The 13002-nt window shown below is 41.8% G+C and overlaps 1 protein-coding gene across 1 annotated transcript in view; it reads left to right on the top strand.

The window, feature by feature from the left end:
* Positions 1 to 13002, top strand: part of C5H8orf34 (chromosome 5 C8orf34 homolog) — a 384661-nt gene that overhangs the window by 364193 nt on the left and 7466 nt on the right. The gene's annotated exons all lie outside the window — the stretch shown is intronic.

The following is a 13002-nucleotide window of genomic DNA, read 5'->3' on the forward strand; positions in this document are numbered from 1 at the left end:
GGGGTGTATCAAAAGGGCGAGACATGGATGGGAAGGTGTGGGGCCTACATGGCCTAATAGATTTAAGATGATTTAACTTAGTTTACTAAAGGCGTTTCACCTGAAATCTATGCCAGCTCCTAGCTGGAGTAGATATTTGATTTGGGTGAACGCAACTGCCAAGATGCCCCAAAATTATTTTATACTTAGTTATTATATCTCCCCTCTTTTTCTAAACTACGTAGCCATCATTTTGATAATCTTTCTGGGTGCTGTAGCCCACCCATTCGATATATATTAGTTTAGTTGTCTGCCTTCAAAATCGCTCAAGCTCTACTATGTCTTTATTGTACATAAGTGCCCAAAATTGTACACAATACTGTCAACGCGGTCTGACTAATGATTTGTAAGGTGTCAGAACTATGTTCTCATCATGTGCATCTATGCCCCTTTCTTACAAAAGTGCACAGTGTAAAAGTGCGCAAAAAAATGCAAACTGTTGCCCAAGCAATTTGCAATTTTTGTAGGCCAGTTTACACAGAGCTTTTAATAAATTCCTCCCCATATATACAGTGGCATTCTCCCATAGAAGCATTGCTTCAAGAGGAGCCTAACTATACGGCCTGGGACCATACAGACTCCTACATCCGTATAGGTGAGAAGGGAGAGTCTTGTCATTTTACAGTCCTATAAAGAATCATAAGCCAGTGGTGAATCTTTCAAATAGATCATCTTTTATGCTGCGGTATTAGATGGGAACATGATAAAATACTGTTGCAGGTGGCATGTAAATTCGAGGAATTACTACACATCAAATATAATTTTTCGGTAATAGGTTCCAGCTGGAATTAGAATGTCTGTATTGTGGCCAGAGCAATAGTTCAAAGATGTCCAGCCAGCGCTCGTCCAGTCAGCTTTTGTCATCCAACAGCTTGCTGATAAGTATGTCACCTGGCATACATTAGAGCCTTGTATATGGAGTTACCATACAACACTGTTTTTGTGATCCCGTATTCTGGGTGCCAGGCCTTCACAATTTACGAGCTCAGAAAAAATAAACATTAGGCAACACCTGTTTTCTGACTCAGTGTGCCATAGATTTGTGTGGAAATAATGCAGACTTCATAATGTCGCCGTTCAATAATAACGGTGAAATCGAAACCTGCAGCTGGAAAAATGGCATCATCCTATAAAGTGTATATGTGAAATAAGTGCAGTAATAGGATTGCTTATATAAAGCTAACACGATCCACCTTACAAGGTTTAACTTCAGCATCTTATACCATTTATCAAAATATCTGGTTAAAATGTTACAGGAATTGCAATGCTCAGTCATGGGGATGTCTCAGAGACATGCTTGGCAATGGAAGAATCTTTGATATATTCCTCTTTTCTTGACAGTTAAAGAACATCATCACAGGGGGGTTTCAATTGACCTTCAGTAAAATTTCAGTAGTTGTCCTACAATGTTAAAGGGAATGTGTTATCAGAAAATGACCTATTGTTTAAATCCTATTTTTATGCTTAACATATTGTAAAGAAGTTTATGAAGTTACTAGACATTAAGCCCGTTACAATAACGGGCGCTTGAACAGTAGTGCATAAACATTAGTAGGAACAGTCTATATTAAATGGCAAGGGAATTTGACTACATTGTATTTCTTGTTTTATTTTATGTTTGCCAAAAATATTTTAGCTGAGACTGTTGACTGCGACTAATTGCTGAGACGGCTGGCACTGACTGCTGGTGCCGAGACTGCTGGCACTGTGACTGCCTGGTGGCTGTGGCTGGTGGCACTGACTGATTGTTAAGACGACTGACACTGACTAGTGGCTGAGACTGCGGGCACTGTGACTGGTGGCTGAGACGACTGGCACTGACTGGTGGCTGAGACTGTGGGCACTGTGACTGGTGGCTGAGATGGCTGGCACTGACTGGTGATGCAGAGACTGCGGCTGTGGCTTTTGACTGCGGCTAAGCTGAGACGGCTGGCACTGACTGGTGGTGCTGAGACTGCTGGCACTGTGACTGGTGGCTGGGGGCACTGACTGATGGCTAAGATGAGTGACACTGACTGGTGGCTGAGACTGCGGGCACTGTGACTGGTGGCTGAGATGGATGGCACTGACTGGTGGTGCTGAGACTGCTGGCACTGTGACTGGTGATGACTGGCACTGACTGGTGGTGCTGAGACTGCTGGCACTGTGACTGGTGGCTGGGGGCACTGACTGATGGCTAAGATGAGTGACACTGACTGGTGGCTGAGACTGCGGGCACTGTGACTGGTGGCTGAGACGGATGGCACTGACTGCTGGTGCCGAGACTGCTGGCACTGTGACTGCCTGGTGGCTGTGGCTGGTGGCACTGACTGATTGTTAAGACGACTGACACTGACTAGTGGCTGAGACTGCGGGCACTGTGACTGGTGGCTGAGACGACTGGCACTGACTGGTGGCTGAGACTGTGGGCACTGTGACTGGTGGCTGAGATGGCTGGCACTGACTGGTGATGCAGAGACTGCGGCTGTGGCTTTTGACTGCGGCTAAGCTGAGACGGCTGGCACTGACTGGTGGTGCTGAGACTGCTGGCACTGTGACTGGTGGCTGGGGGCACTGACTGATGGCTAAGATGAGTGACACTGACTGGTGGCTGAGACTGCGGGCACTGTGACTGGTGGCTGAGACGGATGGCACTGACTGGTGGTGCGGAGACGGCGGCTGTGGCTGAGACTGTTGACTGCGGCTAATGGCTGAGATGACTGGCACTGACTGATGGTGCTGAGACTGCTGGCACTGTGACTGGTGGCTGGTGGCAAAGACTGTTGGCTGAGACGACTGGCACAGACTTATGGCTGAGATGGCTGGAACTAACTGGTGGCTGAGACGACTGGCACTGACTGGTGGCTGAGACTGTTGACACTGTGACTGATGGCTGAGGCGGAGGGCACTGACCGGTGGCTGAGACGGTTGGCACTGACTGGTGGCTGAGACGACTGGAACTGACTAGTGGCTGAGACTGCGGGCACTGTGACTGGTGGCTGAGACGGCTGGCACTGACTGGTGGTGCTGAGACTGCTGGCACTGTGACTGGTGATGACTGGCACTGACTGGTGGCTGTGGCTGGTGGCGTTGACTGATGGCTGAGACAGCTGGCACTGATGGCTAAGATGACTGATACTGACTGGTGACTGAAACTATGGGCACTGTGACTGGTGGCTGAGACGACTGGCACTGACTGATGGCTAATACGACTGGCACTGATTGGTGGCTGAGATGGCTGGCACTGACTGGTGGCAATCGCTGATGGCTGAGGTGGCTGGCACTGACTGGTGGTGCTGAGACCACTTGCAGCAACTGGTGGCTAATACGGCTGGCAGCAGCAGCTGCTGTGTGTGTCTGACAGGACTGTAATGTCGGCGCTTCTGTTTCATGTAATGTCGGCACTCACACTGACACAGCACACCATAATAACGGCGCGCTGCTGTGGGCGGTCCAGACAGCGTGTGGGGCGGCTTTGATAGGACAGTGTTGTTTCTGTGGCCAGACCAGGCGGCCTGAAGTGCGCCATGTTTTTATTAGACGGTAGCTCGCTGATGTGGGCGGTCCGGGCGGCATGTGGTGCGCTGTGTTTCTATTGGCCGGCGCGCTGGGCATGTGCACTTCAATAATTGTCACACACACCTGGACACAGCGCAGGCACACAGAGCTTTTATTAGGTAGGATTTTTAATATTTCATGTCTAGATATATATATACAGTGCTCCCCATAATTATTCATACCCCTGGCAAATTTTGACTTAAAGTTACTTTTATTCAACCAGCAAGAAATTTTTTGACGGGAAATGACATAGATGTCTCCCAAAAGATAATAAGACGATGTACAAGAGGCATTATTGTGAAAAAAATACATTTCTCAGCTTTTATTTGCATTTGTGCAAAAAGTGTCCAGTCCAAAATTATTCATACCCTCCTCAATAATCAATAGAAAAGCCTTTATTGGCTATTACAGCAATCAAACGGTTTCTATAATTGCAGACCAGCTTTTTGCATGTCTCCACAGGGCTTTTTGCCCATTCATGTTTAGCAATGAGCTCCAAATCTTTCAGGTTGGAGGGTCTTCTTGCCATCACCCTGATCTTTAGCTCCCTCCACAGATTCTCAATTGGATTCAAGTCTGGACTCTGGCTGGGCCACTACAAAACGTTAATGTTGTTGTCTGCTAGCCATTTCTTCACCACTTTTGCTGTGTGTTTTGGGTCATTGTCATGCTGAAATATCCAATGGTGCCCAATGCCAAGTTTCTCTGCAGACTGCCTGATGTTGTCATTGAGAATCCTCATGTATTGCTCTTTTTTCATGGTGCCGTTTACTGTGATTAGGTTCCCAGGTACATTGGCTGAAAAACACCCCCAAAGCATTAGGTTCCCACTACCATGTTTGACAGCGGCGATAGTGTTCTTTGGGTTGAAGGCTTCTCCTTTTTTAAGCCAAATGAAGGAAACATCATTGTGACTAAACAATTCAATTTTTGTTTCATCTGACCATAACATAGAAGACCAGAAGTCTTCTTCGTGGTCCAGATGAGCTTTTGCAAAGGCCAAGCGAGCTTTTGTGTGCCTTATCTGGAGAAGTGGCGTCCTCCTTGGTCTGCATCTGTGGAACCCAGCAGTGTGCAGTGTCCGTTGGATTGTCTGCCTTGAGACATTGCCACCAGCAGAGCCTAGATTCACCAGGATGGCCTTGGTGGTGATCCTTGGATTCTTTTTCACCTCTCTAACTATCCTCCTGACCAGCACAGGTGTCACTTTTGGCTTCCGACCACGTCCTCTGAGATTTTCCACAGTGCGGAACATCTTGTATTTTATGCTCAAATGTAAATAAAAGCTGAGAAATGTTTTTTTTCCCCACAATAATGCCTCTTGTACATCGTCTTATTATCTTTTGGGAGACACCTATGTCATTTCCCATCAAAAAATTACTTGCTGGTTGAATAAAAAAAACTTTAAGTCAAAATTTGCCAGGGGTATGAATAATTATGGGCAGCACTGTATATATAAAGAAATAAAAAATTCCACGGCACATCTAATGCAAGGTGTGTGTTTATTCACCAGAAAGAAACGTTTCAGTCCTCTCAATGGGACCTTTCTCAAGCAGTGACAAATATACAATGGTGCTTCAGACATATATATACCCCCTCATGGTAATCAGAAATCAATAATTAATTAATACATAAATCTCATAAAAAACATGATTCAAGTGTACAAAGAAAACCTGAAAAATGTCTTTAGATACCCTTCTGTATCCAAAATTTCAAATACATGATTTTTAAATAGAAAATAATAATTACAATATGTTAGACAAATCAAATATCCTTTGATGATAAGATAAAAATATAAGACAAATTTGGACTGACTAATTAAAATAACTAATCACCATGATTAAAAACATGGAAGTGGAAAGGAGGAATGTACCAACCAGCATGGACTATTTGCAAATGTTTGGCGTATTCAAGAATCAAATGCGCATGCCCAGGTATTCACCATACAGAGAGCGCTGAATATGTGTTACGTGTTGCCCAGTCACGTGCACGCAGCTCCGCGCCTCCCACTAAGCTCAGGCTGTGCCGGCTAAAACATTAGTATCCGGAACAGTATTGAGGTAGTGAACATGTGATACAAAGTCACATGATCGCTATATCTTCCTCATAATGGAGCGCACCGTGGCACGCAATCTGCTCCACGGCAACCGCGATCCCATGATCGCAAGTCTCGAGGGACGCACATCTGCCAGAATGCAGCCCCATATCTGTCCTATAGCATATATAGAGTACATTAACGGAACACATATGTATAAAATAAGAAAAGTGCATTAAGAAAACATATATGTATGACATGATGGAGATATACATGTCACTCCATCACAATAATCCATAGAAGAATACAACGATATATATAAGAGAAGTATAATATATACAGATAAATGGTGGGACAAAGGGACCACCATAATGGATCCCAGCAAGGTCAGGCCTAGCTCCCACAGTGCCATAACCCTGTCGGGGGGTCCGCACAAAAAACTGAATTATACCAAGCAGCACCGCTAATCCCAAATAAGAGGGGAAAAGAATAATATATATTCAAGTCTCAAGTGCGCCACAAACCTGAAGACTGTCACAACACACAACTGTTCTATGAATGGGGCAATCCGGTAACAAGCACCCCGTCAAGACCCCACCGAGAGACTCAGTGAATGAACTACCTGGGCCGATCGTCCCACACAGATATCCAATATTGAAATAAGTTACTAATGATGGAAAGAAGACATGGAATATTCCAAAATATCTACAGATATATGTTATTCGCAATGTTGTTGTGGAATACCACTCAGAAAGCGCATTCTTCAGGAAGAATAAGGTTTATTGCGGCTAGCCGGGAGCATTAACAGCTTCAATCGCACAAAGGAAAATGCTCAAAGGGGGAGAGGCCCACACTCATCTTATACACATAACCCCCCTAAACTTTACATACTTGTCTTATCCTCATTGGATGGGTTAAACTCTCTCTACAACCCCATTGGACATCTCCATGCATGGATAATGTGTGCTTGCTTCATGTTCTTCTTGGCCAACATCTGTTCCTCATTACCCATGCTTTCTTCATCTATTCTATAGCCCCTCACCCAAGTGATCTACCCTCCACCTCAGGAATGTGTACACACACATAAGATTTGGGAATGTAGAGTCTGGTATAATCAGACGGCATTATACTATATATTTCTCATTTTCTCCTTCAATGTAAAGTGCTTTATTAAAGAAATCACATAAACATGATAGTCCATGCAGGTCCCAATTGTACTGTATACCTCGAATCCAATATCTATAAGAAAAAAATAAAAAACATGTTAAGTTTCAAGTAAAACATAAAGAAAAAAGGCTAATGGCACCAAAATGTACACAAAACGAAAGCAATAGACAAAATACATTCATGGAGAAGCATTAAGTAAATAACCAAGGTTTGAAATCTATTAACCCATTTGGTCTAAGGTTATTTAATAATGAGATCCAATGAATTTCCCCGTCTCTTTACTAACAAGTTTCTGTTGCCACCTTTCCAGGAAACTGGAACATGGTCCAATAACATACACTTCAGATCACCTTCCTTATGCCCAAGCTCTACAAAGTGCTTTGAGACAGGAAGGTCCATCCATTTTTTTCTGATGGTATACCTATGTTGCATATTACCAGGGCACCAAAGAACGTAAACCACAAAGGTGGAATCACATGTTAGGTAATGTTTAATGCCATATTTTTCACGAGTAATGGGGTGTACAAATGCACCACCCTTTTAAATATAACGACAATTTACGCAATTCAAACTAGGAAAACATCCCATTTTTTGACTGCATAAAAAACTTTGTCCTGACTTTTTTTGTGAGCCTATATCCGCATGTACAAGCCTATCTCTCAAATTTTTGGGCCTCCTGTATGACATAAGGGGGGGGAGTTTAAATTCTTGAATATCATCATGTCCACTCCTTATAATGGACCAATGTTTGTTAATAATAGACCTAATCATGTGACTTTCTTCCGTATAGGTGGTAACCAAGGGGACCCTATTAAGTAATTTTTCTCTGATTCTTTTTTTTTAAGAAGTTCAGAGCGGGTTTTATTACAAACAGTAGTAACATTTGATTTCAACACTGAATTAGGAAATCCCTTGTTGTGAAATGCACTGACCATGTTATTCAATGTACTATCCAGCTGTTTTTCCTCACAGACAATCTGCTTAGCCCTTAAAAGTTGACTCCATGGAAGAGATTTGATCATCGCCCTAGGGTGGGCACTGTCAAATCTCAATAAGGTATTCTTATCAGTAGGTTTAACATAAACATCAGTAGATAAACACCATTTTTTTAATGTAATTTTAGTATCCAAGTAACTGATCTCCATTGAGTAGCTCAAGATAAACTTAATGTCAGTGTCAATAGTGTTCAAAAAATGATAAAAGCTGATGTTCCGTTCCAGTCCAAATCAAAAAGACATCATCAATGTATCTCCACCACCTCAACACATAGTCGAAGTAGTGTGATATATAGAAGAAAGACTCTTCTAAGAAGGAGACCCCCATCTTTGCATATGTAGGCGCCACATTAGAACCCATGATGGTCCCCTTCATCTGCATATAAAAATGATCCCCAAATAAAAAATAATTGCATGTCAATTGTAGAAGGTTTAAGATAAAGTCCTGGCAGCCTATAGATTAATCAGATTTTTCAATGCTCTTCTCACCACGTCAATACCAAAGGAGTGTCTGATAGATGTATATAAGCTTACAACACCAAAAGAAGCCAGAGAGTTTTAGTTTTAGTTTTTTAATCAGTAGTGTCCTGAATATAAGACTTAGCTGAAATAGCATAATGCCGCAATACCTTATCAAGAAAGATAGAGATATTGCTTAATATCGACCCCTTACTGGATACTATCGGTCTACCCGGTGGATTAGCTAGATATTTATGTATTTTAGGCAATAGATAGAGTATTGGAGTCATAGGATGAGAAATAGTAAGAAAAATCTTTAAATTTAGTATCAATATATCCTTCCTGGAGTACCTCACTTAATACATAATAAAAAAAAAATCTTTACAGGTGAAACTCGAAAAATTTGAATATCGTGCAAAGTTCATTTATTTCAGTAATGCAACTTAAAAGGTGAACCTAACATATGAGATAGACTCATTACATGCAAAGCGAGATATTTCAAGCCTTTATTTGTTATAATTTGGATGATTATGGCTTATAGCTTATGAAAACCCCAAAGTCACAATTTTGAGGTACCCTTTGCTTAGGGGGTATGGATTAATTAGCTGACTAGAGTGTGACACTTTGAGCCTAGAATATTGAACCTTTTCACAATATTCTAATTTTAAGTTGCATTACTGAAATAAATGAACTTTTGCACGATATTCAAATTTTTCAAGTTTCACCTGTATATCCCATTTAGGGTCACCATTTAATAGTTGATACACCGAGTAATCTTCCACCTGACGATATGCTTCCACTATGTATTTTTGTGTGTCCATGACCACAACCGCACCACCCTTATCCGCAGGTTTGATGGTAAGGCTGCGGTCATTGGTAACTCCTGTAAAGCCTGCCATTCCAATTGAGAAATATTGGGATTGCGAATGTTTTTTTCTCTCTTAGATTTTAAACTATGTATGTCCCTCAACACTATTTCAATAAACAGATCAATAGCTGGTGATGAAATAGGAGGGAAAAATTTGTTTTTTTTAAATAAATCAAAATTGGTACAAATCAATCTCAATTATAACCAATCTGTTTGTACATTAGGACAAAAACACAAACCCTTGGCCAAAACTCTCAATTGCACTTCAGACAGGTGAAACTCCAAAAATTTGAATATCGTGCAAAAGTTAATTTATTTCAGTAATGCAACTTAAAAGAGTTGCATTAAAGCGAACCTGTCATCAACTTTATGCTGACCTCACTGAGGGCAGCATAAAATAGTGACAGAAATGTTGATTTCAGCGGTGTGTCAATCATAAGCTAAAAGTAAGTGGTTGCTGGGAACCAGCATCATAATTATTGCAGCACGACACTGGAAAAGAGTCAAATCTACCTGAGAAGAGTCATGATTATTCATAATCTCCTGCTCTCTCACCCATCTGCTGATGATTGGCAGTTCTCTCCTAGAGAGAAAGGGAGAAAACTAGGTAGAAGACGGTCAGTCATCAGCAGGTGGGCGGGGGAGCAGGAAGTCATGAATAACCAGGACTCTTCTCAGGTGGCCGGGACTCTTTTCCAGGCCCAGTCTGCAATGATTGTGATGTTGGTTCTCAGCAACCACTTACTTTTAACTTTTAAATGACAGACCTCTGAAATCAACTCACCTGTCTCTACTTTATTCTGCCGTTAGTATGGGTGGCATAAAGCTGATGACAGGTTCCCTTTAATGCAACTTAAAATTAGAATTTTGTGAAAAGGTTCAATATTCTAGGCTCAAAGTGTCACACTCTAGTCAGCTAATTAATCCATACCCCTTAAGCAAAGGGTACCTGAGATTGTGACTTTGGGGTTTCATAAGCTGTAAGCCATAATCATCCAAATTATAACAAATAAAGGCTTGAAATATCTCACTTTGCATGTAATAAGTCTCATATGTTAGTTTCACCTTTTAAGTTTCATTACTGAAATAAATTAACTTTGCACAATATTCAAATTTTTCGAGTTTCGCCTGTGTGTATATATATATATATATATACAGTATATATATATATATACAGTACAGACCAAAAGTTTGGACACACCTTCTCATTCAAAGAGTTTTCTTTATTTTCATGACTATGAAGGCATCAAAACTATGAATTAACACATGTGGAATTATATACATAACAAACAAGTGTGAAACAACTGAAAATATGTCATATTCTAGGTTCTTCAAAGTAGCCACCTTTTGCTTTGATTACTGCTTTTCACACTCTTGGCATTCTCTTGATGAGCTTCAAGAGGTAGTCCCCTGAAATGGTCTTCCAACAGTCTTGAAGGAGTTCCCAGAGATGCTTAGCACTTGTTGGCCCTTTTGCCTTCACTCTGCGGTCCAGCTCACCCCAAACCATCTCGATTGGGTTCAGGTCCGGTGACTGTGGAGGCCAGGTCATCTGGCGCAGCACCCCATCACTCTCCTTCATGGTCAAATAGCCCTTACTTTCAAAGTTTTCCCAATTTTTCGGCTGACTGACTGACCTTCATTTCTTAAAGTAATGATGGCCACTCATTTTTCTTTACTTAGCTGCTTTTTTCTTGCCATAATACAAATTCTAACAGTCTATTCAGTAGGACTATCAGCTGTGTATCCACCTGACTTCTCCTCAACGCAACTGATGGTCCCAACCCCATTTATAAGGCAAGAAATCCCACTTATTAAACCTGACAGGGCACACCTGTGAAGTGAAAACCATTTCAGGGGACTACCTCTTGAAGCTCATCAAGAGACTGCCAAGAGTGTGCAAAGCAGTAATCAAAGCAAAAGGTGGCTACTTTGAAGAACCTAGAATATGACCACGTCACATGACCCTCACTCCCCACTATAAATATAGGCAGCCTGCTGGCCACAGGTTGCCTGTTAATTTAGGTTCCACCTGTGATTTGGTCTTTCCTGGCATACTTACCTCCTGCTGAATTCCAGACGATCCTCTGCCTGCTCCTTGTGTACTTTGCTGCTCTCCTGGTATTTATGACCCCGGCTTCTCCTGACAATTCTCTGCTTGCTCCATTTGTACTTTGTAGCTTTCCTGGTATTGACTCGGTCCGTTCACGTCCTGTTGTTTGTCTGTCTGTCTGTCTGTCATCCCTGCACTTATTCCAAGTTAGGGATTGCCGTCCAGTTGTCCCCTGTCATTAGGACTCGCGAGGCAAGTAGGGGTAAGGGTGGAGCACAGTGGTCACTTCCCTCCCCCCTGTGTGTGTGTACGCGTGTGTACGCGACCGTTACACTAATAATAGGAACTACTTACTTTACTGCAGTTGCCTGTCATTTTAATCTTGCCTGTAATAATATCACTTCTTTGTGTAGATAAGACAGGATCCACCATTTACAATAGATGACTGTCAAAGCTTATCTATTCTTTCCATGTACAATGACCTCTGCACAGGTCACAGAGCATGTCTAGAAAACTCTCTCATAGAAGTCAATGAGGTCCCCTCCTGACCATTATTTCTATGGCCCATGTAGCTGCCATAAAGCAAGTTTCTTAATGCTTTCTAAATGCTGTTAACAACAGCCAAGATGGCTGCCCCATACTCATGTTCAGAAAATACAATAAATAAATCTGCATTCAGAAAATAAAAACAGATTAGAAATAAGGAAATGTCTCATTATCTACTTTTAACTGACAGATAACATTTTTGGTGACACATTTCCGTTAAGTTTCAGTCTGTTTACAGACTGTCACTTTCTGTTTTACACTGAGTACCGTCATGTTGCTGGTCTGACAACTTGATATATAGCAATTATCTCTGAACTCCTAACAGCTTATAAACACCCACTGTAACACAATTCCTATCAAACTGATAAGAATATGACTGTCAGGAATTCTGAGCTAAGGGCTACAGAGCGAGCTGGCAGATCAGCAGGATGACAGGAGTCAGTGTAAAACAGAAAGTGACAGTCTGCAGTTTGACTTAAACCTATCCCTGTAATACAAAAACTGCTGAGAATTCTGAATAAAGACCAATTACAAAAATAATATTCATCCCAAAAATTTGATACCAAGCAGGACATGGCACACTAGTTGTATACATTTGGTGGGTATCTGCTCAACTCCAAGTTACAATAATGCCAAAGCCAGGTCAGGTGATGTTTATATGTTGTTAATTTTTGAAATTTAAGTCTAATAAAAGGGAAATCATAGGGCACCCACAGGAAATATGATATAAGGAACCAACATGTCCCCTTGTTCTCCAGCAGAGATTCGAGGACCTGCCAATACCTTGACACTTTGAGAGGCATAAAATATTACCATGTTGATAGTTTTTGATAAACTTCAGAAAGATTAGCACATACAGTAGAAGATCCGCATTATTTGCTGGTCAGATGCGGACCCTTTCACTACAATGTGGCCGCAAAAGATGCGGACAGCACACGTATGTCTGTTCCATGGCACCCACAAAAATATAGAACATGTCCTATTCTTGTCTGCATTATGGACAAGGATAGGACAGTTCTACTGTGGCCCGGACATTTTGCTAAATGCGAAATGCACAGCCTGGTATCCATGTGTTGCAGATCCGCAATTTGCGCAATAACCCCAGTTTATGTTGCCAAAGTCCAGCAGGAATGAATCTCAAATTCACTTAGAACTAATTGTCTCCACCAGGAGGTGAAAAGTAGTTGAGATACAGGACACCCCTGATGGGTGCCAATATAAGTCTGAAGTGGTTTGGAGATATTCAGAATTATTAAACATTACTGAGTACTTTTTCATTGATATCTTAGAAAATAACTAAAAG

This window comes from Bufo bufo, chromosome 5 (genome assembly GCF_905171765.1).
Source record: "Bufo bufo chromosome 5, aBufBuf1.1, whole genome shotgun sequence".
Taxonomy (NCBI): domain Eukaryota; kingdom Metazoa; phylum Chordata; class Amphibia; order Anura; family Bufonidae; genus Bufo; species Bufo bufo.